The 24,320-nt window shown below is 47.1% G+C and overlaps 1 long non-coding RNA gene across 3 annotated transcripts in view; it reads left to right on the forward strand.

Moving 5' to 3' along the window:
- Positions 1-3,900: 3,900 nt before the first annotated feature.
- LOC137654547 (uncharacterized) overlaps positions 3,901-24,320 on the forward strand; it is a 105,163-nt gene continuing 84,743 nt past the window's right edge. Inside the window, exons 1-2 of one of the 3 annotated variants that reach the window (XR_011046655.1) lie at positions 5,718-5,848; positions 6,029-6,098. This is a non-coding gene — a long non-coding RNA (uncharacterized lncRNA). Of the gene's footprint in view, positions 4,018-5,717; positions 5,849-6,028; positions 6,099-24,320 lie in introns of those variants that run through there. The other 2 variants (XR_011046656.1, XR_011046654.1) reach the window with 2 other exon arrangements.

The following is a 24,320-nucleotide window of genomic DNA, read 5'->3' on the forward strand; positions in this document are numbered from 1 at the left end:
TGTAGGATAGTCTTTGAGTGGCTAGTTCAAGATATTCCATTGGATGGGTGTTCTCAACATTCCGTAGGAACTGTTGTTAATCCCACAGCCCTAAGATACAGCATCACAAGTTTCTGGTGGTTACGTAACGTAGGTTTCCAACTCACTGGGTGCATATTTATGCTGGAGGCATATGTTATTTAATTGCTATTTTGTAGGACACACCTTAAGAGTCGACCAACTGTTGCCATCACCATTGAGGCCTACTTCACGTGGGTGGTTTGAAATCATGTGGTTTAGAAATCAATATAGCTCAATGAGGCCCTTCACAAGCTGCGGGAGATAATCTTGCAGCAGAATAACGGGCCGATAATGATTTCCAAACTGTATGCATTGCTAAACCGTGCGAATACTCCAGAAGTTTATGGCTCCCTTGAAACGAGAGGTTTTCCCCGGGCAGTATCAGTGGTTCACTGTTGCAGAGGGTTGTAAGCATTCCTCTTCTGCTGCTATTTTTCAACGATTAATATAAATTATCATTATAATTATACACTGTACCAAAGGTACATTAGATGTAATAAGATCAGGTTTATACAAGTGATTTTTTTCTTTTTCTTATGCTGTATGTTACGTAAAATAAACTCTATCCAATCTTTTAATAGCAATCGACAGAGAGGAAGAATCGATCGGTGTTTTGAGATGATACTGTCATGTTAAAAGAAATGAGGATGATTATTGAAGAAATACTATTGATTATTATTATTATTATTGAGTGGGGTCACCATTTACTGTATGTAGTTGCTTGTTTTTAGCATCCTGTTCATAATATACACGAACACCACTTTCTTCTTCAGGTCCTCCATCTTGAGCAAACTGACAGGCTAACATTCTGTTCACTTATGCAGACGAACTGCACAGGAAACAACCACTTGTGTGAAGTCTTGCTCTTTGGCATGTGGGAATCTGCCACATGGTTTCAAACTACCCGTGTGAAGCGGCCATAAAGCTGAGTAGTCAAGTTGTGATAAACTTTTCTTGGCAGAGCCCAACTTGAAAAGGAATATTTGTTGCACAAATGTCTCAGGGCCAAGCACACATCAGATACATGAGGTAGGAACTTGGCTAGGTAGCCTACTGTGCAATCCCAAGAAGTCATTAGCTGCTTTCATATCTATTATGACTTTGACTTTCAGGGATTCATATTGAGGCTCCCTAAGAAGAATGTGTCCAACACACTGTATACCACTTCCTTCAAATTTTACTCAATTTTGTCTTAGCTGGATGAGATAGTCTTCAAAGGGTTTATCATAACTTGTCTTATCTTCCTCAAGGGTTGAACCAGTACCACACACAATTATGTCATCTGCAATCCTTTGGAAAATATCATTTAGATGTCATTGGATATGTCAAAAGGCACGTTGAGTCTACAATATTCGCCAAACGGGGTTCAGAAATTTTTTAAGATGCTAAACTCCTAAGTTCAATTAGAAGGATTCCATCACTATAAAAAATTTTCTATAGTAAAGTTTGGGAATGATATCTTTAATAATTGGTATGGGGTAGGGATTTCTGAATATAGCTTTGTCCTTTGTTCTAATTAACTGACTCTGAACTGAACATATTCCAAGTTCACCAGGCTTCCTGGACTGCAGCCATATTGCTATCTAGGGAGTTGGATCATTAATTTTTGTTAGAACCATGTGGTCTTCATTGAATCAAGCTTAGCTTTAAGCTCCTTTTGAGAGACATGAGGACAGTTTTCTTCACCTCAACAAGGTATGTTCTGATATTGCCTACCTTTCCAAAAGATTTTTTAGATATATCAAGTATCACAGAAAAGTTTCCTGCTATCTGATTGGTTAGAATGATCTTGTTCAACCAATCAGAGAGCAGGAAACTTTTCCGAGCTACAAGGGCACCCCTGCGAGTTGGTGCAAATCTGCCTCACTAAAATGAATTGACTATAATTCATTGTTAAACTAATAACATTCAGTTCTTCACATGCCACACCTACGAGTAGAGAACATGGAGCATGAGAGACGATATGAAACAAAATAGTTGACTATTATTATTATTATTATTATTATTATTATTATTATTATTATTATTATTAGCTAAGCTACAACCCAAATTGGAAAAGCAGGATACTATAAGTCCAAGGGCTCCAACAGGAAAAATACCCCAGTAGGGAAAAGAAAAATTAAATAGACTATACCATTAGTGTGACCAAAAGAACAGTTTTGACTTGTAGATGATGATATTAGTATTTGTTTGGGGGTATAGTTTGGCCTGGCTGTTCCCATCAGTTTGCAAAATTCTGAGACAGGAATGATGTTCACATAAAAGCTTGAGTCTAGTTGATATCGGTAAGGTCAAACCTGATTGTGACATACACTAGATCATTACAGAAATATTAGAGTTGATTTGTATGGGTAAAAGGGTATGATAGATTCTGAATTGATATTAGTGATATCTTTATCCACACTTTCCTGTAGCTGGTGAGTCAAATGTTTACTCGGTCTACTCTTTTACGTGGCTATGGGAGAAGCTTTAGTACAACCTCTAGCAAGTGATATGGCATTTTCCATATGCAGGACATTGACCATGGTCCATGGAGATGCTCACTAGCACGAAATTTGCATGAGTGAACAACGTTTTCTTATTTTGCTGATTGGGAAGGTCAAAGAGCCCCTGCTCGGCTGAAAATGCCGGGCATTCTGAACGAATGGACGATCAATAATAGTCGAGGGACTCTAGCAGCATGGATAAATCTAGATACAGTAGTGAATCTTATGTTGGTCAGTGTCTTAACTAGTTATTAAACCTTTCTTAAGTCTTGCATATGGTGATAACCTTGTCTTAAAGTAAATCCACCTTCGCACAACAGCCTGCTCCTAGTCTCTTGATCAGATGCTAACCACAATGCAATTTTTTTTTTTATTAGTGCATATAACGTGCCATATTCCCATGGGAATGTTAGATGTCTAAGTTTAACACAGATTCATCAACTGCCTCAGAGTCACCCTGGATAGCACAACTGAGCCTTAACTTCTGTTATTACGTCAAAAACAATAGTGTGGTGTTGTGGCTTTCTTTTTAATGTAACAATGTAATTTTAAGTCATGGGTTAAACTACTCATACTTGACATATATGCGTAGGCTATACAAGGAAGAAAATAAATATTTTATGGCATACGTTATCCCGAAACAAATTATTCGCCAATATTTTTATGTAGCTTACAGAAGCTAAACCTTAAAATCCTTGTCATCGATACGTGCATGATATATGAAATGAGGTCCGGGCACTAAAAAAAAACATATGTAAATAGCAAAGAACATTGACAGTTAGATTTAGTAACATACATAGGTCTACACTAGTTCTATACTGCTTCCTAGTGAGAAGTTAAGAAATGAAGACATGTTTATCATACAAAAGTCCTCCACATAGGTCTAATATGTGTGTGACTGGTAGGTTATTTCATAGGGTCCCTCCAAATTTGAAATTCCGATTTTACTTGTGATAAAATCTTTATTCTGTAAACTATAAGTGATTAGTAAAACATGTCAGAACTACTTATTGTTATATCATGCATAGCTAACATCATTTGACATGATTTGTATAGAAATATTTGTGTTAACAATTAATTAAAATAAAAAAAAAATATTTTACCGGCAATATTTGCATACGTATTGTAACTTGCGTTTTACTAGTCTTTGCTGTCTTTGATCCCATCTTATCTTCTACTGTCCTGAAACTCCTGACTCCTTGGCCAGTTTGGTTCAAAGACTATATACTGAAGGAAGATGGGAAGGAGTCAAAATACAAATGTTAATATACTAGTTGCCAACTCCAAAGGGAACACAATAGTTTGACCGCTCAGTATTCAGATGGCGTTGTAGGGCTATCGCATGTCGTCTGTTTGTTTATGTTTAGAATTTGACAGTTGACACAAACGAAATCGTGGTGCCAACAGTGAATAAGTCACACAAGTGTGTTGTTTGCAATAAACGAAAAGAAACTGATCCCCATATAGAAAAGTGAGCACTAACAGTATAAATCATGAAATAGGTGTCACTAATGAGGAAGCCCCAAGGCATCCGCAGTATATTTATTTGTTTCAAACTTTTTTTTGGGGGGGTGGGGGTGGGGGGTGGGGCGGTCATAAAGCTGTTAAGATCATACATTTCTCAGGAGCTGACATATTTGGCGTTAGGAACATAGGTTTAGTGGTATGTATTATATTTAGCTTTGATTTAACTTACAAGTGGATGAATATTTCAGCATGTTTGCAAACCTGAGTAGCATTACAGGAGTATGCTGCTTCAACATATTTTGTTAGAGTATTCTTAGTCTTCTTATTTTTTTCTATTTCCTAAATAAAGACTAACATTTTACAGTATTTGTAAACTGTATTTGTTTGTATTTGTATTTTGATGTACACTGAATGTGTGTATATTGTTCGTACTTTCTATGTTTGCATGACTGTTTTGTTTGATGTTTGCACATGTATTTAATTCTTGAAGATTTTTTTTTTAGTATTAAGTTTTCTTGTATTTATGATTATATAGAGTTTATTTGCATGTAATGCATGATGCAATTTTGGTTTGCTTGTATGTTCTCTTTTTACAATTGTTATATGTGTAATATTATTTACCGAGTTATTTTTTTCTTATTTATGCATAATTCATCATAGTTCATTTGCACGTGATTTATCTTGCATTTTTGGTTGGCTTGTATGCTACATTATTTCTATTTCCAATCCCCTTTTGATTATTTTTGTGTGATACAATTTAGTGAGTTGTTTTGTTCCTTTTGTTTGTATATTTATACATTTATTAGTTTGTATTACCAAAGAGTATACATTAGTGCATCATGTTTCAATAAAGAAAAAATACAATTGTGTTTTATATGCACCTAATATTTCCATTTTATGGTGGCCTGAAAACTAATTAAAGGTATGCCTACACATATGCACTTGTGGCTGTGGCTAAGTTTAACAAATCAGATATACAGTATGTTTTACTTTATTTGAGCGTGTTCTTGTATAGAACATTTAAAAATAATTGTAATATACAATATTTAAATTTGCAGGAAAAATAATGAAATTATAAGAGATATAGCTATTAAGTTTCTGAAAAATAGACTGAGAAACAAGGATAAGTATTTTTAATCTATATATGTACCTATTTGTAAATTTGCAAATTCATTTATCTAAAATTTAAGAATGTCGTATATATGAAAATAGAATATACTGACGTAGTTATGCAAATTATGAACAAATATGTCACAAATATACAATCGTATTCCATTACCGCTCTGAATGTTTAACCGTTCACTCAATAGATGGAGCCATTCGTTTCGTATGGGAGTATCTGGCATTTTTTCATGGCACACTCATTTGAGTGATATTAGGCTCAGCCATGATCCGTCCATCTTCCTTCAGAGTCCAGTGTTGCCAGATATGGGGATTTATCCCTAGATTTGGTGATTTTGGATGTCTGAGGGGGATATTCTGTACAAATGTCTATGAAGAAAAAACAAAGATGAGTTAGCCTTTATATTATTGCAATTAGTTTGCTTGCACTTATATGAAGCGTAGTGATTAATTTCTATATCAGTGAAGCCTTCAGAATCAGAAGAAAATATTTTTTTTTGTTTTGGGGATTTGTTATGAGTTTTAAGGATTTTCAGACTAACCCATCTGGCAATACTGCTTTAGTTGTTTAGTTTGTTGTTGTTCAAGAACGGTAGAAGGGCCTTGCCAAAGCTTGCTTCAATGGTTGTCGTAGTCGTTATTACTTGCTGAGTATAGATTGTGGAGAGGCAAGTAAAGTGTACTGGCTTTTTACTCAAGTAAAAGATCTTTTCGTAAGTCAATATCTCTTCATGATAAACTAGGCGTACATAATTTGTATATTCTTAGTAAATGCCTAGTTTCAGAATCTAGTAAATTTACATTTTATATTGGTTTCTGGATTCCGGACATGAAAATATCATTTATACATGGGACATAATACCTATCCTTGATTCTGACCTTAATTTTAATAGGAAATGGCGTCGTTTAGAGATACAAGATTCTCAAGGAGATTAAAAGCATGGACCAATGTGTGTGAAATAAGTAAGTATACCAACTTCACCACACTCGCCTATGGTAACTTGAACGGCCTGTTTTAATCCTGAAATCATCCTGTGAGCTAAATTAACATACAATGTTACTGTATATCACATCGACAATATTTATGAACCATCAGTGTAGGCTAGGGTTACTTAGGCTAATCCTATTACCCTTTAATTAATTTTAGAATAAAATAGTTGCAGATGGTGATTGTCGTTCCTTGTTCTTTACATTTGCAGTACAAGTGTATTCCTAAACAAATACGAACCTTTATCCTGTAACCCTCTTATGATGGAAAACTTTTAATGTATACATTTTAATAATGGAATGATTCAGTGGCCAAAAATACTGAAAAATTTGTATTAAACTGGAAATTAAGTAGTGTGCAATGTAAAATACATTTGTTCCAGCACAAATACAAACTTTTGTCCTTTACATAGGATAAAATATCATCAAAGCTAGATTTTTGGGCTCAGGCCGTGTCGTCGTGATGGAAGTTCCTTCAAAGGTAGTTTCCTAGGTATATTTGACTACAGTGATATATCCCAGAGAATTTACCAAAGGTATCCAGAATTCTAACTCCTGGAGCGAATATCCCTTAAAATTTGACTAAGGGATATCGCGTAATATCAGAGGAAGTATTCTTGACACGTCTCATGGCTATCTACACCCCCAACAGAGCTTTCACTACGAGGGGAAAGAGAGGCAAGAATAGGGTGAGTCGTTCCAGAAACATCGCTCTCGACGAGTCACTACTGTACCGCATATAGTGCGCCTGTCTGCCACCCGAGGCGCCACCGTCATTCTTTCTATCGTAGCTTCGCTTGACCGGTGATTATCCCTGTTCTTTCGTTCTATTTTGGAGTATTTTGGATGCTATGATGTCTTCCCCAGCCTCATCAGCTTCTGGAAAGTTAAGTAATATCTTTATCTTGTGTAAATGTAACCCCTTGCCAGTTTTGCTTTTCGATTGAGATCGTAATTAACGTAACGAGCTGCTGCCAGCCGGATGGCGTCAGTGACGCTGTCGTTCTTCTGTTCATTTAGATAGCCAGAACGACCTTTTCCCGGCTTTTATACGCTTTAATAACTTTAGCTATTTAGATTTTTAGCTAGGGATTCTTATATTATGTCTTTGTTGTTGTGAATTTGGCTATTCTGAACGAGCCTCACGAGTGCTGAGCTTCCTAGCCTAGGCGCCCTCACACTTCATGCATGATATAACCATCCTAGTAAAGTTGTATTGAAGCACAGGCAAATTTTTTACACTTGTTTAATATTACTTAATTATGCTTTCCTCTTCCAAGATAGTATACAGAGAGTTTCGGTGATTGATTCTCAATGCTCCTAGGCTACTAGCCTAGGGCTTTAGTATACTTTCATTCATGTCCCCATTGCTCTTGTATTGCCTTTTAAGGGGAGACTGACCCCTCCTATACCTTTTAAGTCCATACCAATCTCCTAGGAGATTTAAGAGCAATCCCCTTCCCTCTGATTAGACTAGGCTATTCTCAGTTTTCTTTGCTGTAAACAGAGATCTGACAAAGTTTTACTAATACGTTCCATTTTCTTTCTCCTAACCACTGAGTCGGTTTTGAGTTTAGGACGGGACATCAGAGTACTAGTCTGTCTTAGGCATCTCCCTGTCTTGGTGAAATGACTTCCCAGGTTAGGTTAAGCTGCCCTTTCAGGAGGCTAGACCTCCCTAGGCCATACTTGGGACTTTTGTATGACAATTCTCCCTTCCCTGGCCTAGCAGACAGTCCTGTGCCAGTAGTCCCTAGACCGAAGAAAGGATTTCTTCATTGCCTAGGGTCTCTGGTACGAGATTCTGCTCTCCTGCGAGTCGGGGTCCTACGGACACCCTCTCCCTTGACTAACCCAACCTGGGGAAATGATTTCCCCTATCTGAGGTTACTTTACGAGAACAGAATCCTCTAAGTTGGGTAATGCCTTCGGACATTACCTTAACTGTAGGACACCTACCCCTCCCCGCTATCCCTTCCATGTTGAATGATCCAACACCCTCCTGGCCGTCGTTCTACATTGACCCTAGGGTTCTTGTAGGACTGGCCTGAGGCTCCCTATCGGCTGCCGGCGGGTGTCCTCATATTCTTTAGAGTGTTCATCAGTCCTCCCTTGGACTGCCTTCCATTATCCCTCAGGACTGGGATATGGTTGGGTGGAAGCCCGAATTTAATTCCTCCTTCCACTTGAACCCTCATTCTGGATGCAGGCCGGCAAGACTGAACCCTTGCCTTCCTCCATCCTTTCTTTCTCTTGTACTTTCCTACTGGGCCAAGATATTGGACATTCGGGTACCGACTGCCGGCCGCTGAGTAGCCGGCCGGCAGCCGGCCACCCAATCCTGGTCCTCTGCCGCCGACTGCCTTGGTTCCCCTTGATGGAAGGATCCTCGGCTGCCGGCCGGTAGATCCATGACACCGCCGACAGCCGGCAGAGCCATTGCCGGCCGGCAGAGCTGCCGCTGCCGGCAGCCGGCAGATACTACTGCCGGCTGGCAGTGCCGCCGCCGCCGGCAGTCGGTAGAGCCGTTGCCGGCGGCCTATCACACAATGTTATGAAGATAATACTTGCCTTCAATAGCCCAGTATAGGCCGGCATGTGCCGGCCTGCCCGGCAGATTCCGGAAGGTGCCGGAAAGCCTACAAGTCTGACAACTTGTTGCCAAACAGTCAGTGCTGTAGCCCAAGTTTTTTCCAACCTACAAGGTGCTTCATGGGCAGCCTATTGTGAGACCATCACATATAAGAGAGTGATTCTCTCTTCCTTTAATGGATATTATCCATTATTGTCCTTAATCCCCATTATTGAAACTGGAAGATTGTGTTAAGATACACTAATATCATAGGATATCATCTTCCCCTAAAGATTCTTAAGAATTCTGTTTTCAATATTGGAGGAGGTCATAGCAATTGGCTGGACAGGAAACACATGTAGGTGTCTTTCCTACTATAGCTTACCCTATCCTAGCTAATATAATATATTATGTATGTTGAAATTTGAGAATTTCACCGAATACTAATAGACTTTTCCTTTCTTTACAGAAGGAGCATCCCGAGTGCGGGAATAGTTTTTGCCAGGTCCGCAGTAAGAACTTCTGCGGCCACGACATGTGCAGGGCCCATGCTCGCTGCGCTGTCACCAAGGGGGCTCTCAAATATTGGGACCCGCAGGAATGTACTGTTTGTACTAACCTGGTAACCGAGGCTTTTGATGACCAAAAGTCAACTGAGTCAAGGGACACAGCAAGGGAGAAGCTGCGTAAATGGGTTAGGGGTTTTCAGAAGAATACCTCCGGCCCATACCTTCCTAATGAAAGGATGAGGGCATGTCTCTTCCCTAGGGCATCTTCGGATGCGGTCATTCCCCAGGCTCAACCTGAGATTCCCCTTGTTCAGATTCCGGTAGAATCTGAAGTTTCGGATGCCTTGGAGAACATCCAACTTGAGGACAACATGTCAGTTGTCTCAGAGGAGACGGAGAACAATCTCCTGGTGGAGGAGCTGGATCAGGCGGATGATGTTCCACCCGAACCACTACTGGAGAAAGCCGATACGATTTCGGTGTCATCGGCCATAGGAAATGAGCCGGTGCCTTCTACTTCCTCCACTGCGCCCCAACTGGATTCGATTACGAGTACTTTGCACTCGTTGCTGTCCATGGTGCAAGACATGCAACAGAAATCGACCGAGAAGGAGGCCTCTTTTCGGACCGAAATCCATCAACTGGTTGCGGCACGTTTAGCTCCGAAGAAGCTGAACGTTAAGGATCTCCCTGCCTTCTCTGACGTTAACCCTTGGAGGTACGCAGAGCACATGCCCATGTCGGGCGGGAAGATCTTCCTCTCAGATAAACTGGGTACTGTCCCAGTAGAGGATATTGAATTCTGGCCCAGCAAAGGATCCTACCCGGACTGCCTTAGACGGAACCAGCGTCCAAAGAGGAGACAGAGCCCAAGGAAACGATTGTCCTTGAACTCTCTAAGGCTCAGGCCTTATTGACCACCACCTTAAAGGAGAGGGCCTTCACTAGCTCTAAGGTGCCGGCTCTCAGCAAGAAGCACCCGTCCTTCATTGCTGATCCTCAATGTGCCTTCCCCTTTATGGATAAAGGGCTCAAGGCAGCCTTAAAGGCAATCGAGGCAGGGAAACCGTGCCCTACACTCGAAGAGTGTAGCCCCTTCTCCCTAGCCTTTCCATCAGATGATGCGGACTGGAAGGATGTTCACAACACCTTCACAGTCGGGAAGCTGGAGGCAGATATTGCCGGACGACAGTTCGGCGAAGACCTCCCCAAGCTGTCGGACTTTCTCCTGCGTAGAGAGCAGGAGACAAAAGAACGCTTAGCTGCTTCCTTGTCTCTACAGACTGGCCTGGAGACTATGGCAAGCATCCCAGATAAACCAGACATGTACATGGTTTTCGCCAAAGCCCATCTGGCGACAGTGACTAAAGACCTGTACAACTTTATTAAAGCCAGAAGGGCTTGTAGAGAGCTCGTGTTCGCCTCGGCTGCGGTGAGGCACGAACCCAGGAAGCTGATAGCTTCCAACATCTAGGGAAAAGACCTCTTCCCAAGTGAAGGGGTCAAAGAGGTCGTAGACAAGGCCGCCACTGAAAACAGGAACCTCCTTTCCAAGTGGGGCTTGTCCACCAAGAGGAAATCTTCAGCTGACGAGGGTCCCCAGCCGAAGAATAAATCAAAGCGACCTAGAGTGCCCTCTCGGCCTAAGCAGCAACGGCAGCTTCCCGTGGCCACGGTGCCCCAGACGGTGGCACAACCACCCACCACCTTTCAACTGGTGCCCCAAACCCTGGCGACTCAGTCACCGGTGTTCACCCCAGTGTTTGAAAGGTAGTCTACGACCTTTCGGCCGAAGTCTCGAGGATCCTTTCAAGGCTCCTCCAGACGCCCCTCCAGAGGTAGGGGCAACAGGGGTGGACGTGGCCAAGGAGGTAAATCCTCCTCCCAGCACTCAAAGTGAGATGCTACCGGTAGGAGGGAGACTCTTCTACTTCCGGGATCGTTGGACCTTTGATCCCTGGGCCCACAGCCTAATCAAGAACAGACTAGGGTGGAGTTGGAGCTCAACTCTACCAACCTTCCCTCAATTCTTCCAACACTCAACCCCCATATTGGAAGAATATGTTCAGGAACTCTTGAACAAAAGAGTTATACGGAAGGCGAAGTCCGTCAGATTCCAAGGAAGGCTATTTTGTGTTCCGAAGAAGGACTCGGAAAAGCTCAGAGTAATTCCGGACTTGTCACCACTCAACAAGTTTATAGTGAACTACAAGTTCAAAATGCTGACGCTTCAACACATCAGGACCCTGTTGCCCAAACGGGCATACACAGTCTCCATAGACATGACGGATGCGTACTGGCACGTTCCGATCAGCCGTCAAGTTTCCCCCTACCTGGGATTCAAACTACAAAGAAGACAGTACGTCTTCAGAGCCATGCCCTTTGGACTAAACATAGCTCCAAGGGTATTCACCAAGCTTGCGAATGCATTCATTCATCAACTACGCCTAAAAGGATTCCAGGTGGTAGCCTACCTGGACGACTGGCTGGTTTGGGCAGCATCCGAAGAAGAATGCAGGCAAGCCTCCATGGAAGTGATCCAGTTCCTGGAACACTTAGGATTCAAGATCAATCGGGAAAAATCCCGACTGTCTCCAGCTCAGAAGTTTCAGTGGCTGGGCGTCCACTGGAACTTGCAGTCGCACTGCCTTTCCATTCCATCACAGAAACGGAAAGAGATAGCGGGATCTGTCAGAAGCCTTCTTCGATCCGCAAGGATATCAAGAAGGCAACAGGAGAGAGTGTTGGGGTCTCTCCAGTTCGCCTCAGTGACAGATCCAGTATTGAGAGCACAATTAAAAGATGCATCAGGAGTCTGGAGAAAATACGCATCAATCGCTCGAAGAGATCTAAAAAGACCGACGCCAAATCGTCTGCGATCCCTACTCAAGCCATGGTCGGAGGCCAAGAACCTAAAGAACAAGGTTCCCTTACAACCACCTCCACCGTCAGTCACCGTTCACACGGATGCCTCAAAAGAAGGGTGGGGAGGTCACTTTCACCATCGGAAAGTCCAAGGAACCTGGTCTCCCCTTTTTAAAACCTTCCACATAAACTTCCTGGAAGCCATGGCAGTTTTTCTTTCCCTAAAGAAACTGAAACTCCGCTGCTCAATCCACATCCGTCTGGTTCTAGACAGCGAAGTCATAATGAGATGCCTAAATCGACAGGGCTCGAGATCGCCTCACATAAATCAAGTGATACTAGCCATCCTCCGCTTAGCGGAAAAGAAGAGATGGCATTTGTCAGTAGTCCACCTTCAAAGGTTCCGCAATGTGACAGCGGACGCTCTATCCAGAACCACACCGATAGAGTCAGAATGGTCCCTAGACGCAAGATCGTTCTCCTTCATCTTACGCAAAGTCCCGGGACTGCAGATAGACCTCTTCGCAACGAGCGACAACAAGAAGCTACCCCGGTATGTAGCCCCGTACGAGGATCCTCTAGCGGAAGCGATGGATGCAATGTCCATAGATTGGAACAGATGGTCCAAGATCTACCTATTCCCTCCAACCAACCTTCTGCTGAAAGTCCTCGACAAGCTGAGATCCTTTCGGGGGACGGCAGCAATAGTGGCCCACAAGTAGCCCAACAGCGTTTGGTTCCCCCTGGTAATGGAACTACGGCTGAAACTGATCCCGTTGCCGGACCCAGTTCTGACTCATCAAGTGCAGAAATTGACTGTCTCAGCTTCATCAGTGAAAACCCAGAACCTTCATCTCATGATTTTCTCGCTTTAGCGGTCAAGAAACGGTTTGGGATTTCTAGGGACAGTATCAACTTCCTAGAAGAGTACAAGTCAAAGTCAACAAGAAGACAATATGAGTCTTCTTGGAAAAAATGGGTGGCCTTTGTCAAGGCGAAGAAACCTAAGGAGATTTCTACGGACTTCTGTTTGTCCTTCTTCATCCATCTTCATGAACAAGGTTTAGCAGCTAATACGATTACTACATGTAAATCCGCCTTGGCCAGACCAATACTTTATGCCTTCCAGGTAGACTTTTCCAACGAAATCTTTAACAAGATCCCTAAAGCCTGCGCAAAACTTCGGCCCGCAGCTCCTCCTAAGCCCATTTCATGGTCTTTGGACAAAGTTCTTCTTTTAGCATCAACCCTGAATAATGAGGATTGCTCGCTGAAAGACTTGACTCAGAAGGTGATATTCTTGTTTGCACTAGTCTTGGGAGCCAGAGTTAGCGAAATAGTGGCCCTCTCGAGGGATGATGGCCACATTCAGTTCACAGACAATGGAGAACTGAACCTCTTTCCGGACCCGACGTTTCTCGCCAAGAACGAGCTACCCACTAAATGGTGGGGTCCCTGGAGAATCTGCCCTCTGAAGGAAGAAGCATCCCTCTGCCCAGTGGAATGCCTAAAGGTCTATCTTCGTAGAACTTCAGACTTTAAAGGAGGTCAGCTTTTCAGGGGAGAGACTTCTGGTTCAACGTTATCCTTGAAACAGATTAGGGCGAAAATCACCTACTTCATTCGCAGAGCGGATCCAGACAGTACACCCGCAGGTCATGATCCGAGGAAAGTTGCCTCGTCTCTGAATTTCTTCCAAACAATGTCGTTTGAAAGTCTTCGTGCTTATACTGGATGGAAGTCCTCGAGGGTCTTCTTCAAGCACTACGCGAAGCAATTGCAAGAAATTAAGTTTCATGTGGTGGCGGCGGGCAGTGTGATAAAACCCGCTGCTTGATTCCTGCGAAGAACAGTGCACTATTAGGGACTTATAGTGAAGGGTGTACACGATAGACTCGTAAGACATATCGTGTTGAGTTTTGTGTTTAAGTGATAACACTATAGACTGTTCTCCCTATACAGGTGACATTAAGCATAATAAACTGAAACAAGTGCCAGGCATTCTTATATGCACAGTGTTTTAGTAACAACAGATTATAAAACGAAACTGCATGTTTCCCTTGAGTGGCTAATGTTTTCCTTTTCAGGCAAACCCCTTTTTTATTCTGTTATTACTGTTTATGCTCGTATGTAGAATTATTCAACATACATTGTATTTGTTTACAACCATGATTTCTATTTTTGTAATAAACTATAGAACGAATATTTGCGTCTCCTTGGCCCCAAATATTTATTCAAATAGTCATTTAAACAATTCTTTAAATGCATAAGTCAGAGCATCCTTGACTCTCTTGATAATTAAGTCAATACTAGAACTAAGATTCATGGTGTTCCAGGCAAACAGGTAAGACCTTGTTGTACTAGACTGTTCATTTTACTGTTTAAAGTGTTCCTACACATATATACAGTAAACCTGTCCGTCTCTTCACAGACCCGGGAGCTACAGTAATCTGCTCAAGCCATTTCCATCCTAGTACAGACTATGCTTTACGTATATGTTGACACTAATATACAAACTGTTTGCTAGATTGTTCCCTCAACTCACAATCCTCAGGTTTTTTCCTCGAGTCTACCCAGACTCTTCCTTGTAGGGGGCAGGAAGCACTGACATATTTTATGATCAGTTGATTGATGTATAACGGTAACATCAAGTGTCTCTAGGTCTAAAGACCGAAGAGGAAAGATTTAGCTCGAGATGAACGACACTATTGGAAATCCACAGATACATCAATGCTCTGGTACACTTCCATCACGACGACATGGCCTGAGCCCAAAAGACGGATTTTGAGCGTAACGAAAAATCTATTTTTGGGTGAGGTAGCCATGTCGTCCTGATGGACCCACCTTCTTTTGGGACAAAAGGATATAGTACTGTATCTGCATCACCTACAAAGCTACAAAGAATGACGGTGGCGCTTCGGGTGGCAGACAGGCGCACTATTTGTGGTACAGTAGTGACTCGTCGAGAGCGATGTCTCTGGAACGACTCACCCTATTCTTGCCTCTCTTTCCCCTCGTAGTGAAAGCTCTGTTGGGGGTGTAGATAGCCATGAGACGTGTCAAGAATACGTCCTCTGATATTACGCGATATCCCTTCGTAAAATTTTAAGGGATATTCGCTCCAGGAGTTAGAATTCTGGATACCTTTGGTAAATTCTCTGGGATATATAACTGTAGTCAAATATACCTAGGAAGCTACCTTTGAAGGAACTTTCATCACGATGACATGGCTACCTCACTCCAAAATAGATTTTTCGATACGCTCAAAATCCGTTAATAAGGCAACTAAACGATTATAATGCGATGTAGGCCTAAACAGCTGGCCGGTAGTTACAAGCTGATTTCAGCTGTTATTGAGAGTAGACGTTTTGCTACTGTTGGAAGTTCTTGGCTTTTATTTACTTGATCCAGTGCTGTTATGTTTGTTTGTCTACAGTAAAGCTAAATTGGTAAATATATGACACTATAAACTATTAGCGAAACTGGAATTCGCTATTAGAAATGGAAGAGTGCTAGCTAGTTTGGTATTTTTCTCTATGTTTAATAGGGGCTGGGGCATAATAACTTGCGTATCAGTCGATTAAAATGTGAAGTATGTTATTCACTTGGTCCATTTTTTACATCCGAGATACTGAAGGGGACTTATTGTGCATGCGTTTTTTCCCATGGTTTGGGGGGCTATCTGCATTTACAATGGCATATTTATCAGGTGGATTTTTTTTTTTAAACCAATTGACAGCTCTCAAGTTCTTCTTTATAAGTTCCTGGATGTTGTTCTACAATACCCAGTTTTTGTCCATCTTCCTCTTCAGTTTCAACTCAACTACCATCACATAAGGATGTCTCCAAGAGGGAACTTAAGGGAAGTGCATCAATCTATTTTGAAATATAGTGTAATTTCATTTATGTTGGCAATTGATCATGATGGAAATGCTTTCCGTTCAGTGTACAGCTATTGTAACAGCGAAATAATTCCTCAACCTATACGGTTCTGACGATGTTTTGGGAAGACCAGCACATTTTTACTGCCAAGCTTCTGTAAAGATTACAAAGACAAAAAAATAATAAAACTTTTGTCAATTATAAGGTAAGGAATAATTTGTGATTTACTTTCCATAATGTAAGGTTTTATTTGTGAGCTACTGTATCATAGTGTAAGGTTTACAGTATTTGTGATTTACTTTTAGTTTTGACCTGGGAAGAGGGTCCGGCTAGCGGTTGTGACCTGGGATGGTGGGTCTGGGTGGTTTGCCCCCAGGGTAGGGGTTGCAACCTGGAAGGGGTGTCCAGGGCCCTTGTTCCTCAGCAAGGTGGTGTGACCTGGGAACTACTAGGTTAGGTTAGGTGGATTTGTTAGGTTCTGTACCCGGTGACTAATCTCAAAAGTGTTAATAATCAAGTTTTGGTCTGTTTTCAGCCTCTTGAATGAACCATAATTTTTTCCAACTGGTTAGTTTGTGCCTATTTTGCATTTCAGACCATTATTATGGCTGCAAATCGTTCGTTTATGACATTTCCCCACCCTAAAAAACGGATTTTGAGCGAAGCGAAAAATCTATTTGTTCCGTAACCGAAATACAAACCACGCTATTTACATTGGGTTTACCTTTCGTCGTAGCTGAAATGACGAGCCAATAGTTTTTAACGAGGGTTAACTACCGCCGCGCTAGTTAGCGGGGGTAGGGGAAGGGGTAGCTTGCTACCCCTCCCCCCCTCCACACACCGGTGATTTGCTTCACTTCACTTTTGGCTCCGGCGATGAACAGACGTGTCTGTCCATCATCCTCGTTGACAGCCTTAATCTTTTTTTGCTTTTTCTTCAGTTTTTTGTGTGTGCGTTTTGAAGTTGGCCTCACCCTTTATTGTTCGCCATGTTCAAGTGCCCTGGTATTGCCGGTCGCCCTTGCGGTACTTTTATGTCTGTGGTGGACACAGATCCTCACACCCTTTGCCCGCAGTGTCGAGGCCGACGGTGTGGTGAGTGCAGGGAGTGGTCTGCCTCCCAGTAGGAGAGGTTTGGCCGCCGGCGTAAGAAGAAGTCCAAGAGAGACCGTTCTCCTTCCGGGGTTGCCTTGAAGGAGGAAGGCTCTCGGGGCTCTTCTTTCGCCGTCCAAACCTCCTCCGAAGCTCCCCTCGTTCGGCTCCTAAGGAGAGACCGCCGAGTGGGAGCGCAGGCCCTAGTTCTGTTTCCAGACCTTGGATTGGGGGAGAGGGCGTCGCCTCCCATAGCGGGGCGGTTCCTCCTCCTCCTCCTCTGGGGGAGGTTGTTGCTAATGACTCCTTGTCTAATGATGATCTTTTTCAGATTTGGGCTTCCTTGGGGCTTAAGGGCCTGCACTCTAGGGAAGCCCTGATTGACCTTGTCCAGTTAGGGGCCGCTGTTAAGCAGTTGCCGGTGATAGCAGAGGTAGATCCTCTGTCTATTGTCGACGTCGTGGTGGCAGAGGCTTCCGACGGGTCGGGTCAATCCTCTGCAGGTACTGTTGTGGATGATGGTGCTGAAGGCTCTCCTCCCCCTTTCGTACATCCTTCGAAGGGGGAAGGGAGTCCCGCGGGCTCTTCTGCTGCCAAGCCTCCCTCTAGGGGGAGTGCTTTGACTGAAACTCCCCTTCGGAGGACTGATGGTCCTGACGATCTTCCTCGTGGCCGCCTTCGCTGTAAGGCTCGCCGTCCGCTGCGCCGCAAGGGCCTTCCGTCTCCCTAAAAGGGTGCTAAGAGGCGCCTTTTTGAATCTTCGCCTCCTTCCTCCGAGGAGGACTCTCCTCGCCGTAAGCAGCCTGCAGCTCCAGCTTCCTTAGACCTCTCTGGGGTTCGGTCTCCTACGCCTTCCAGACCTTCCGCTTCTGGTGCAGATGTCCAGCAGCCTGACCTCGTCACCCAACGGGCAACGGTCCCTTCGGGGCAAAGGGATGCTTCCCACGGTGTGGGTTCTTCCCTTGCGCGTCAGGGTTCCCCTGCGCGCCCTTCTGCAGTGTCAGCGCATAGGCGCTCCCCTGCTCGTCAGCGCTCTCCTGTTCGTCAGCGCTCTTCTGATGATCATCGCCCCACTGCTCGCCAGCGCTCTCCTGAGGACTCCGAACATTCTGCTGTTCCTGTTGTGCGCCCTGCGCGCCATCGGTTATCTGAGCGCTCTAGTTCTCCTGCCCGTCAGAGCGCACCTGCGCTTCCAGTTCCTGATACGCGCCCACGTTCGCACGCGCGACCTAGAATTTTGGTTCAGGTCTTGACCAAGGACTCTTCTCCTCGCCCTCGCGATCCTGCTCGTCAGCCTGTTCCAGCGCAACAACACTCGCGGTCTCCAGCGCGTACTTCCAAAATGCCTGAACGCCCACGCGCCTCCTGTTCCTGAGCCCGTTTGTGAGCGTTCGCCTCTGCGCCCCGCGCCAGCAGTTCCCTCACAGGATTCCACGCGTCACCCTCCTGCTCGCCAGCGATCACCAGCTCGCCAGCGATCACAGACGCATCAACATTCGCCTGCTCGTCAGCGATCTCCTGCGCGTCAACGGTCCCCAGCGCGTCAGCGATCACCTGAACATCGGCGATCTCCAGACCGCCCGCGTGACCTATCGCCTGCGCGCAAGCGTTCTCCAACGCGCCATCGTCCAGAGAATCTGGAGGGACATGGGTCGCCTTCTGTTAGCTCGCCCTCGCGCGGTCGTTCGCCTACGCGGTCTACGCGCTATCTCGCCAACGCGCCACTATGCGCCAGCGTTCACCAGCGTTCACCAGCGCTCCGCCGATCGCCTGCTCGCCATCGCTGTCCCACGCACTACTGTATAGGTCGCCTGAACAACATCGTCAGTGGTCATCGGAGCGATCTCGTTCGCTCACACGTCAACGCGCTCCCTCGCCGACGCGCCAACGTGCTCGATCGCCAGCTCGACCACGCGCTCGTTCGCCTGTGCGCCCTCGCGGCCACTCGCCAACGCGCCACCATGCGCCAGCGCGCCACCATGCGCCAGCGCGCCATCGCTCGCCTACGCGCCAGTGTTCACCAGCGCGCCGCCGATCGCCTGCTCTCCATCGCTCTCCCACGCGCTACAGGTCGCCTGAACAACATCGTCAGCGGTCATTGGAGCGATCTCGTTCGCCCACGCGTCAACGCGCTCCCTCGCCGACGCGCCAACGTGCTCGATCGCCAGCTCGACCACGCGTTCGTTCGCCTGTGCGCCCTCGCGCCCACTCGCCAACGCGCTACCATGCGCCAGCGCGCCATCCCTCGCCTACGCGCCAGCGTTCACCAGCGCGCCGCCGATCGCCTGCTCGCCATCGCTCTCCCACGCGCTACAGGTCGCCTGAACAACATCGTCAGCGGTCATCGGAGCGATCTCGTTTGCCACGCGTCAACGCGCTCTCTCGCCGACACGCCAACGTGCTCGATCGCCAGCTCGACCACGCGCTCGTTCGCCTGTGCGCCCTCGCGCCCACTCGCCTGCGCTCCCGCGCGATCGCTCCCGTGCTCGTATGTCTCCGCGCGTTTGTGCACCCGCGCCTCAACATTCTCTCGCACGCGATCTGGTAGTTTCGCCTACGTACGAGCGTCAGCACGAACCCCGTTCGCGTCGGGTTTCGCAGCCCGCGACAGCAGCAGGGACGCGTGTCGCCAGACCGCACTCAGGATCGCCTCCGCCGAAGCGCAGGACTCTTGTGCAGGATAGGGAAGACACATCAGAGAGGTCAGTACAACTTTCTTCCCCCCTTCCTTTTCAGGCAGGTCCAGTGGTGTCCACTCCGAAGGATCGCCCGATCCCCTTCCCTCCAGCGGGAATTTCGGACTCTGTGTCCGTGTCTCGGCAGACTTAGTTTGGTCCTCTGATGCGGCCGTTAGTGAAGGCTATGAAGCCGGCACTCGCCAATCAAGGAAACAAGCCAACAGCTGCCTCGCCCCCGCTGAAGAGAAGGAGAGGAGTGGACTTCGGGGTGACTTCTCCCAGGGAGAAGTTGGTTCCTAAGAGGTCTGTCAGGAAGGCTCCATCCCCTTCGCAGGCGCTTTCTTCTTCTCCCGAGGACGAGGTTTTCCGTCCTCGGGAGAATCCAGTGAGGTGATAGTCTCCCCCTCGGCACCAAGGGGGGAGTCGTCTCCTCATGGAGGAGAATCGTCTCGCGCGGAGGGCGCTTTCCGAACCTCTTTGTTGGGGTCGTGTATCCCGCCCAGGAGGGAACCCAAGGACTCCAAGACAATCCCGAAGTCGTCTTCTAGGATTCGTCAGGAACCAGCTGCGCCCCGGGAGAACGTCCACGCATCTCCCCAGGAAGAGATTCCGGGGACGGGAGTCTTAGCTGCCAGTCCGCAAGGAGGAGACCAGCAGGAGTCTGAGCATGCCTTTTGGCAAGTCCTGAGCCTGATGAGGCAACTCAACGGGTTCATGGACCCTGTGATCGCTCCCCGAGAAGGCAAGGACACGGTCCTGGACCAGGTGAACGGTACTCAGAAGCCCCCTAAGACCAGTGCGGCTCTGCCCTGGTCCCAGGGGTTGAAGAGTGCCAGAGCCAGGGCCAATGCCTAACTCGGAGCTCTTGCTTCCTCCATTCATTCCTCTGCCGGGAACAAACTCCTCCCACCTCCTCGTCTCCAGCAGAGGAGGTATTTTGAGATCTTGGGGGAGTCTAGTCTCGCTCTTCCTCTCCATCATTCCGTAGAAGAGCTTGTTAAGGGAGTTCCTCTCGAGGAGCTCTCCGCCCGGCAGGTGACATTCTCGGCGTCGGAGATCCTGAGCCATGAGAAGGTCGCGAAATGCGCCATGCAGGCCACTTCGTGGCTGGATATATGGCTAGGGTCTCTGGGCATCCTATTGCGCTCCAAGGACTTGTCTAAGGAGACCAATAGGAAGGCCCTGGAGACCTTCCTACTCTCGGGCACCCGCTCCATCGAGTTCCTGGCACAACAGGTTACCACCCTGTGGGCCAACTCGGTATTGAAGCGGCGTGATGCGGTGACCGAGAAGTTCCACCCGAAGGTCCCCGCCGTGGATGTCTGTAGGCTCAGACATGCTTCCCTCCTTGGGGGAATCTGTTGGAGCCTCAGGATATAGAACGAACGGCTGAGAGGTGGAGGAAGTCTAGCCAGGACTCCCACATCCATAGGGCCCTTACAGCTCGGCCCTATAAGCCTCCAGCTCCACAGCAGCAGCAGCCTCGCAAGACACCAAAGCAGGCACCGGCAGCTAAGAAAGTGGTGTCTAAGCCCCAGCCCTTTCCAGCCAAGGTCAAAAGGGGCAGTAAGTCCTCCAGGGGAGGCTAGACTCCTAGAGGGAGCAGCCACGGCCGCAAACGCTAGGAGTGGCAGTCCCCCCCGCGTGTCCACCTGTGGGGGGATGCCTTCGACGTTGCGTGCACAGGTGGCAGCAACATGGGGCCGATGCTTGGACGATTTCTGTGATCGGCCAAGGCTATCGCGTCCCGTTCATAACATCTCAACCTCCCCTGACAGCGAATCCAGTGTCGATGAGCTCCTATGCCATGGGATCGGTAGAGGGGCTAGCCCTTCAGGCAGAAGTCGAGACCATGCTCAAGAAGGATGCTCCCCAGGCTTCTTCAGTCGACTCTTTCTTGTAAAGAAGGCGTCTGGAGGCTGGAGACCTGTCATCGACCTCTCGGCTCTGAACGAGTTTGTCAAGCAAACTCGGTTCAGCATGGAGACAGCGGACACGGTCAGACTTGCGGTGAGACCTCTAGACTTCATGTGCACACTGGATGTAAAGGACGCGTACTTCCAGATCCCAATCCATCCGTCTTCCAGGAAGTACTTGAGATTCAGCATAGACTACAAGACCTACCAGTTCAAGGTGCTGTGTTTCGGTCTCTCCACAGCACCTCAGGTGTTCACCAGAGTGTTCACCCTGATTTCATCTTGGGTGCACAGGAACGGCATCCGTCTTCTTCGTTGTCTGGACGACTGGCTGATCCTAGCAGACTCGGAGTCGAACCTTCTTCGACACGGAGACAGGCTTCAGAGTCTTTGCCAGGATCTGGGGATCGTGGTAAACCTCGAGAAGTCCTCTCTGCAGCCGTCCCAACGACTGGTTTATCTAGGCATGTTGTTAGACACCAATCTCCACAAAGCCTTTCCATCAGACGACAGGATAGCAAGGCTGAGGAGGGTGGCGGAACCCTTCCTTAGGCGAGAAGAGCTTCCTGCCCAATCGTGGTTGGGTCTCTTAGGTCACCTGTCCTCCCTGGCTCGTCTGGTTCCAAACGGCTGCCTCAGGATGAGATCCCTGCAGTGGCGACTCAAGTCCCGGTGGAATCAAGGATCCGATTCCCTGGACGTACAGGTCCCGATAGGATCTTTGGAACAGACGGACCTGCGGTGGTGGCGGGTCGACGAGAACCTGCGAAAGGGAGTGGATGTTCTCGTCCTCCCCCCGGAATTGACACTGTTTTCGGACGCGTCAAAAGAAGGGCGGGGGGCGCACGTTCTGAACTAGAGGACCTCAGGCCTTTGGTCAGAATCAGAAAAGTACCTACACATCAACCTGCTAGAGTTGAAGGCCGTCTTTCTGGCTCTTCAACAGTTCCAACGGTCCCTGGCGGGTCACTCCGTGGTGGTGATGAGCGACAACACCACGGTAGTGGCTTATATCAACAAGCAGGGAGGTACTTTTTCGCAGCAGCTATCCCATCTTGCAGTAGAGATTCTGAGGTGGACCGAAGTCCACTCGATAACACTATCAGCTCGCTTCATTCCTGGCAAGAGGAATGTGCTCGCCGACAGTCTGAGCAGGGCTTCGCAGATAGTGAGTACCGAGTGGTCTTTGGATCCTCAGATAGCCAACAAAGTCCTGACTTTGTGGGGTTCCCCGACCGTGGATCTGTTCGCGACAGCGTTGAATTTCAAACTGCCTCTGTACTGCTCCCCAGTCCCGGACCCCAAGGCACTCTGGCAAGATGCTTTCCAGCAACGGTGGGACAACATCGACGTGTACGCCTTCCCACCGTTCTGTCTGATGAGAAGGGTGCTCAACAGGACCAGACTATCGGTCAACTGTTCGATGACTCTGATAGCTCCGCTATGGCATCACGCGGAATGGTTCCCGGACCTTCTGCAGCTCCTGACGGAGCTCCCGAGAGAACTTCCCCCACGACGCGAGCTACTCAGACAACCACACTCCAACATCCCTCACAAGGCCGTAGCCTCGCTTCGGCTTCACGCCTGGAGACTGTCCAGCATCTCCTCACGGAGAGAGGCTTTTCACAACAGGTTGCGGAGAGAATGTCTCGGCACCTGCGAAAGTCCTCTGAGGGAGTCTACCAGGCAAAGTGGAGAGTCTTTTGTGGTTGGTGTCGTGGGAAGGGTATCTCTCCACTCGATGCCACTATTCCAGCAATAGCGGAGTTCCTCGTGTATCTGCGGAAGGAAATGCGCCTTTCTGTCTCGGCAGTGAAAGGCTATCGCTCAGCCTTAAGCTTTGCTTTCAGGCTGAAAGGTGTGGACATTTCTTCCTCGCTGGAACTCTCTCTACTCATACGTAGCTATGAGCTTACCTGCCCCCAGTCGGAAGTAAGACCTCCTCCTTGGAACGTGGTTCGGGTTCTCAGGGCTCTTAAGAGACCTCCCTTCGAAGCATTATGCCAGGCCTCTGATCGCCACCTGTCTTGGAAGACGGCTTTCCTGCTTGCTTTGGCTTCGGCCAAGCGAGTTAGTGAACTTCATAGTCTCTCGTACGACATCGCCCATTCAAGGGGATGGGGGGAGGTAACGTTCAGGTTCGTCCCTGAGTTTGTTGCCAAGACTCCGAATCCTGGAGTGCCGGATCCACGGTTCGACTCTTTCAGGATCGCGAGTCTCCGTTCTGTAACAAGCGACCCAGACCAGCTGCTACTATGTCCAGTGAGGTGTCTGAGGTATTACTTGAAGAGAACAGCTGCAGTTCGTCCCCAAGTGCGGGCATTGTTTGTGAGCACAGGCAGGACGAAGAGGAGGGTCACCAAGAATACCATCTCGGCTTGGATTCGAAGGGTTATCTACCACGCTTTGAATCCAGACCCTCCTCCGTTACGTTGCCCTAGGGCATATGACGTCAGGGGCGTTGCTACGTCCCTGGCCTTCAAGAGAAACTTCTCTGTGACGCAGTTGCTTCAAGCTGGGGTCTGGAAGCGTCAAACGACCTTCACAGCCCACTACCTGCAGGACGTGACCCACAGGAGCCTCGATACGTTTTCTATCGGCCCTGTGGAGGCTGCACAACAGCTGGTCTAACCTCAGGCTCCTTTATGGACAAGTAGCAGTAGGTTCAGGGCGTTGTTACCCGG

Source organism: Palaemon carinicauda, chromosome 15, assembly GCF_036898095.1.
Source record: "Palaemon carinicauda isolate YSFRI2023 chromosome 15, ASM3689809v2, whole genome shotgun sequence".
Lineage (NCBI taxonomy): Eukaryota > Metazoa > Arthropoda > Malacostraca > Decapoda > Palaemonidae > Palaemon > Palaemon carinicauda.